The sequence below is a fragment of the Rattus norvegicus genome, chromosome 5 (assembly GCF_036323735.1).
Source record: "Rattus norvegicus strain BN/NHsdMcwi chromosome 5, GRCr8, whole genome shotgun sequence".
Classification (NCBI taxonomy): domain Eukaryota; kingdom Metazoa; phylum Chordata; class Mammalia; order Rodentia; family Muridae; genus Rattus; species Rattus norvegicus.
Genome location: NC_086023.1, coordinates 102805062 through 102811072, shown reverse-complemented (window position 1 = coordinate 102811072; position 6011 = coordinate 102805062). Strand labels below are relative to the sequence as shown.

The 6011-nt window shown below is 45.2% G+C and overlaps 1 pseudogene; it reads left to right on the top strand.

The window, feature by feature from the left end:
• The first annotated feature begins 615 nt into the window (after positions 1-615).
• Positions 616-786, top strand: Rps29-ps11 (ribosomal protein S29, pseudogene 11; annotated as a pseudogene).
• The last annotated feature ends 5225 nt before the right edge of the window (positions 787-6011 follow it).

Below are 6011 nucleotides of genomic sequence, written 5' to 3'. Positions count from 1 at the left end.
ATAAAAGACGTGGAAAAGGAAGCTTGCTCTCTCTTTGTTTGACCGTCCTTACTCTTCCTGGACAGTCCATTTCCTCACTGGCATCAGAGATTACTTCTTGAGGATTTTAGTATATACCGAAGACCAACTGAGATATTCAGCCTTGTGGACTGAACAGCTACTAGATTCTTAGAATTTGCATTGGCAGACAGCCATTGTTGGGATTAGCTGGACCACAGTCTGTAAGCTACTCTAGTGAATCCCCTTTCTATACCTATATATAGATACATTCTATCAGCTCTGTTTCTTTAGAGTGGTGGTTCTCAACTTGTGGGTCCCAACGAGCCCCTTGGGAGTCAAACGACCTTTTCACAGTGGTGGCATATTAGACATCCTGCTTATCAGATATTTATAGTACAGGTCATATCAGTAGCAAAATCACAACTATGATGTAGCAAGAGAGGCCAGAGAAGCATGTAGGTGCCCATGCGGAGAGCATAGCAAACCAGAAGATGGAGAAACAAGGGACCAATGGTTAGAAAGCAGGGAGAAATGGCAACTGAAGAATTGGATTCTAGAATTTGTAATTAAGTTCTGTGGGCATTCCCTTTGTCTCATTGGGCATCTGAAGGCAATATGGCTCACCAGCAGCTCTACTGGAGTCACCCACAGAAGTCTGGCCAGGGTTCTTGCTCTTGCCTTGTCTGCTCTAATTGCCATGGTCTAATCCATAAATAATGGCTGAACATGTGCCGCCAGGGCTTCTGTCAGTACACGAAGGACATAGGCTTCACTAAGTTGGACTAAGCAACCTGAATGGCTTATTTGACTGTCTACCCAGTGAAACGGATCATGCTGGTCTTTGTGCACAAAGAATAAAAAAGTGAAGGCTTCAAAAAAAAGAATTCTGTGGGCGGCAGAAGCCCCCAGAAACAAATGCTCTGTATGTAACTTAGGAGAGGACACTGCATGGAGGAGCAGAGAGATGCATCATCAGTCAGTGAAGGATGTGTGCCCTGAGCTTGGCCTGCTCCTTTGCTTTCTGCCTCTCCTGCTAGGTCCAGCTCCCAGCTCCCACTTCCCAAAAAACATACAGATCCATCAACTGTAACTTAAAGATAACAAATTTACAGAGTGTAGGGGGAGACCAGACAAAAACAGCTTGGAGCAGAGAAAAGAGAAACAGAGACCCTCTCCTCACCCCACATCACTTGCAGAACTTGTAAAGGTCCAGAATAAGGCTGGGATCTTAGGTGCCACATGTGGACTATCTAAGGGATAAAGAGGTCAGATTTGTGTGCAAAATTGAATACGTTTGCAGCCCTTCAGGTTGGATGCCAGGTAGAAAAGCTGGAGGTTTTCTAAAATGCATCCCAAGGGGAGCCAGAAGGTGTGAATGAGTTCCCCTGGATGAGAAAGAGAGGAAGAGTCTAAGCCTGTAGGTTAGGGCATCCCCAGCTTTCAAGAGGGCCAGTGGAGAAAGACACAGCTGTTCATTGGCTCATGATGAGGAGACTCAGTGCCCGGTATGTCGGCTATTGAGCCAGAGAACTCAAAAGTGAAGCCTCACTCAATGGAAAGAGTTGCGAGTGAGGTGGGTACCTCTGCCTCCAAGAGCACCAGAGACTCGGGGAAGCTTTTACACTGACCGAGAAGGATCACTGCTGGTGATGGATGGAAGGCCAAGCAGTCAGTGGGCTGGAAGGTGGGTCTATTGTGGGTAGGCTCTCTGGGTTGTTCAGACCCGGAGGGGAAGCACTGGCACCAGGAGGGTCTATCTACATCATGGTACCAATGTAATGATCTTGGTATCCTGGCCGTCAGGGGGCCAAGGAATGCCTCAAAAATCACAACAGACCTCTTGCAAGAGAATTATTGGGGAAGTGGGGAATCAAAAGGCTGCCTCTGAGTGGGGAATGAAAGAAAGAACATGGACTTTATACGGGTGAACATGGAGCATGTGCATAAGGAAAAAGTACATGAGAGTGGTGATGTGGAAGACATGTCGCAATGGTCTTTAGTAAAGATTTATCACACTGGCCTTTGGTGATGATGACTGAAGGTGGGGGTGGGGAGCACCTGGTTGCAGAATGTGGGGGGTTCTAACATGAGTAGGGACCAGGGTCCACTGATATGGACATTAATGATTGTTGACTAACATTGCATTACAGGAATGTCGAAAAGGGGGAGAAACTGTATTAGTTACTTTTCTGCTGCTGTGACAAAATACCATAACCGAAAGCAACTTTAGGAAGAAAGGGCTTAACTTAAGCCTAGGATTCCCAAGGGATAGAGTCAATAACAGGTGGGAAGGCATGGCATGGGGCAGGACAGGAACCAGCACTGATCACGTTCACCACACACCGGAAGCAGAGAGAATGTGAAGTGGGTGAGGCTATAATCCCACAAAGTCTGGCCTCAGTGACTCACTTCCTCCTTTAAAGCTCTGTCTCCTAAAGATTCCACAACCCCTAATCACCCACTGAGAACCAAGTATCCAAACACACCAGCCTGCAGGAACGCGTCTCATCCAAACCACCACAATATCACTGTTTGTTTCTTATTTATTTTATCTTACTATATAGCCCTAGCCCGCCTGAAAATCATTATGTATACCACACTGGCTTCAAACTCACCCAGATCACCTGCCTCTGCCTCCCCCGTGCTAAAATCCAAGGCCCTACCACCATGCTTGGCTTGACAGGATTGTCATATTTTATGTTTATCCTCCTTTGTTTAGAGGTTGTTTGAGACAGTTTCTAGTATGACTACAATGAAAAAGAAATGTAGAAGGGTCAGGGGACCTTAACTTGTGACTGTGAGCAGAGACCATGGAAATGCACTAGAGCACGTGTTAATCCCAAAGATGGGAGGAGAAAGACCACCGACCCAAGTCACGTCATGTCTCAATTAATTAAAGATTTATTTATTTTATTTATATAAGTGCACTGTAGCTGTCTTCAGACACACCAGAAGAGGGCATCAGATCTTATTATAGATGGTTGTGAGTCACCATGTGGTTGCTGCGAATTGAACTCAGGACCTCTGGAAGAGCAGTCAGCTGTCTTAACCACTGAGCCATGTCTCCAGCCTGTCCCAATTAATTAAAGCAGGCTTTTAAATTCATGTACACAGGCTGCCCCCTCCCCACCAAGGCTAGGTTCCGGAGATCAGCCTTGGATGTGTAGAAGACAAGGCTTTTATAGTTTAGGGGTAGGGAGTTTCCAAATGGAGAAATTGGTGGGCACAATAGTCAGGGTTACAGGAACAAAGCAAATAAATGAGTCCTAATGATTTCTTGAAACAAAGTCATGGTTGTAAGGTGGGCACAGTTGTAACAAGGTCGTCACAGGTGGTCATATAACCTTTTGAAACAAAGGTAGGATTGCAAAGTGGTTATAAATAACTTTCCGAAGTTATTTTAAACAACTATTAATATTTATATGCTATTCCTGGAACAGGCAGTACAGAGCCATTTGTAGTTAAGGTTACAGATGGGGAATAGCCCAATCCTTGAGAAACAAGCAGGTTTGATTATAAACAGGAATAAACCCAGTGCATACTATAAGGTAGCGTTTAGGCCTAAGCGGGAGACAGGTCGGTTCTTCACGTGCAGCTATTGCTAGCCAGACAGCTATATCTATCACAACAGTTCTCTAAACGACAATGTAAGAAATTTCTTTTTATGTACTTGCCACTAAGTCTGACAACTTGTTAAAAGCTGCCTCCCCCATTTCCGTGTTCACTGTTAATTTTAATAGGGGTTAAAGAATAACAGGGCCTTCATTCTCCCCAGGGCTCAGCTTCCAGAATTGTTTCCAAAGTCTTGTTATTTTTACTTATATGTCTCAGGTTAAATAAGATTTATGTTTCTATTGTGCAGTTTTCCAAACCAACAGACCACAAATACCTCCTGAGACCCAGGTCGACTTGACTTGAAAAATGAGGCTTTTAAACACTCACGCAAAAGTCCCTCCCTTGTTACACTATACATGCTTTCAAAGGTCACCACAGAGCTCTGTAAGACTCTTTGGTGTGGCCTGGTGAGGCTGGGGGTCACTCGTTCCCTCCTCACCCTGAGGAGTGAACATTGCTTGGGTGTGCATTAAAATTCTTGCCCTGCACGTTGTGGTCTCCGTGAATGTTCGGATCTCAAGCCGACATGGCCTTGGAGAGGTCCTGGACAGCTGATTGTCCTGGCCTCTACAACACCAGTACTCTGTATTATTAAGGAGAACTGAAGGAATTCAGGGCTCCATAGGGAAGGGACTTTCTAAGAGAAAGGGACAGGGAAGCGCCCTGTGTCAATTCCTAGCAGAAAGCTGAGAATTCATGTTGTTAACAAGTCTTAGACTCTACCCCAGGGTCCTCCCAGCATCACAGCCCTGTAGAAGATGCTAAACCCTGCCTCTGCTATCAAAAACCAAGTCAAACCAATTGTTCAAAGAACTCTGAGCAAGGAGAACCTAGGTGCTTTGTTATTTCAGGATGACCTCTCACTGCATTGCCCAAGCTGCTGGGCATGTGATCAATCTTCCTCCGCTGCCTGACCGCTCACCCAGCTCACAGCATATTTTAAGACACCAATTGGGAAGATGTTGCTGCTTCATCTGGGACCCCTGTGCTTTTTTGTGGCAAACTTGAGTGGATGTCCTTGTCATTATAATGAAATCCTTGGGCTGAGAATGTAGCTAAGGCAAGGTGCTTATACAGTGTACCCTAATGCTTGGGTTCAGTCTTCCCACACTACATAAAACCAGGGATTATAGCTACATTCCTATAGTACCAGAATTTGAGAGGTAGAGGCAGAAGGAGCAGAAGTTCAAAGCCATTCTCAGCTATGTACTGAGTTCATATTTGGTCCAGGATTCTGTCTCAACAAACAAACAACCCACAAACAAAAATGTCTTGTTTTGGAGTTTGCATTTTTGTCTAGTGATGTATAGTCTATTCATACACTGAGGACAGAGCTTGAAGGTGTGTGGGGTTTTCTTCTTTGTTTTGCTTCATGCTTATTACTGTTAAGATATCAGGTCAGGGATCCAGCTTCACTGTCATCTGCCTCCACAGCTGGTTTGTGGTGTGGGGTCATGAACTGAATTTACTCAGGGCAAACATGTTGTCTCACAAGGAAGTGAGCAGAGATGTCATTGTTCACAGAGGGTGACTAAATCTGGGCCAACCCACAGCCTCCTACTCCTGCGTGGTAATAGTTGTGCTTTTTTTGTTTGTTTGTTTTCCAAACCCTCTCAACCATGCCATGTGGGAATCTTAAAACAACATGTGAGCATAGAAATGTGCGTGGGCTGTATATATGTATAACATCCTGAGTTTCTTGGTTAAGATTTTGTGAATATACCTTGAATATATCTTGAAGGTGTTACCAGAAGGAGGTTCAAAATACCCAAAAGAAACAATTCTAGCAAGGTATATTTTAGCAAGGTTTTAATGTATATTTGTAATCCCAGCACTCAGGAGGCTGAGGCAAGGGGATTACCAAGAGTTCAAGGGCAACCTGGGCTACAAAGTAAGGCTGTGTCTCATTAAAAAAAATAGCATATTGGGGGTGGGTGAGAGAGGGCTTAGCTATTAGTCAACTAAGAACTACCGGCATTCCTGAATCAGGTGCTTCCCCATCCCCCACCTGGCCTTCAACCACTCAGAGCTAATGGGCTATCATCATTAACAGCCAATGAGATAGGTTTCCACCATTATTACCACTGTGGCCTGTAACTTTAAATTTTCAAAGCCCACTTTTAGTGGTGGCTCTTAAATGCTTTAACCTCCCTTGTGGCCTGCCACCCATCAGAGGTAGGGGAAGAGAAAGGATGGAGGGAGGGGAAGGACCGAGAGTGAGCCCATTTAGAAAGCGACTCTGTGCTGTCTGGAAGTCAGCGGTTCAGTTCTCAGGTGAGCAGCAGTTAGCGGCTATCCACTCACACACACTTCATGGATCCATCAGCAGTCCAGTTCGGTAGAGTCAGGATAGCAAACACTAATCAGCAGGAGAGACCAGCGGGAGCAGCCGAACA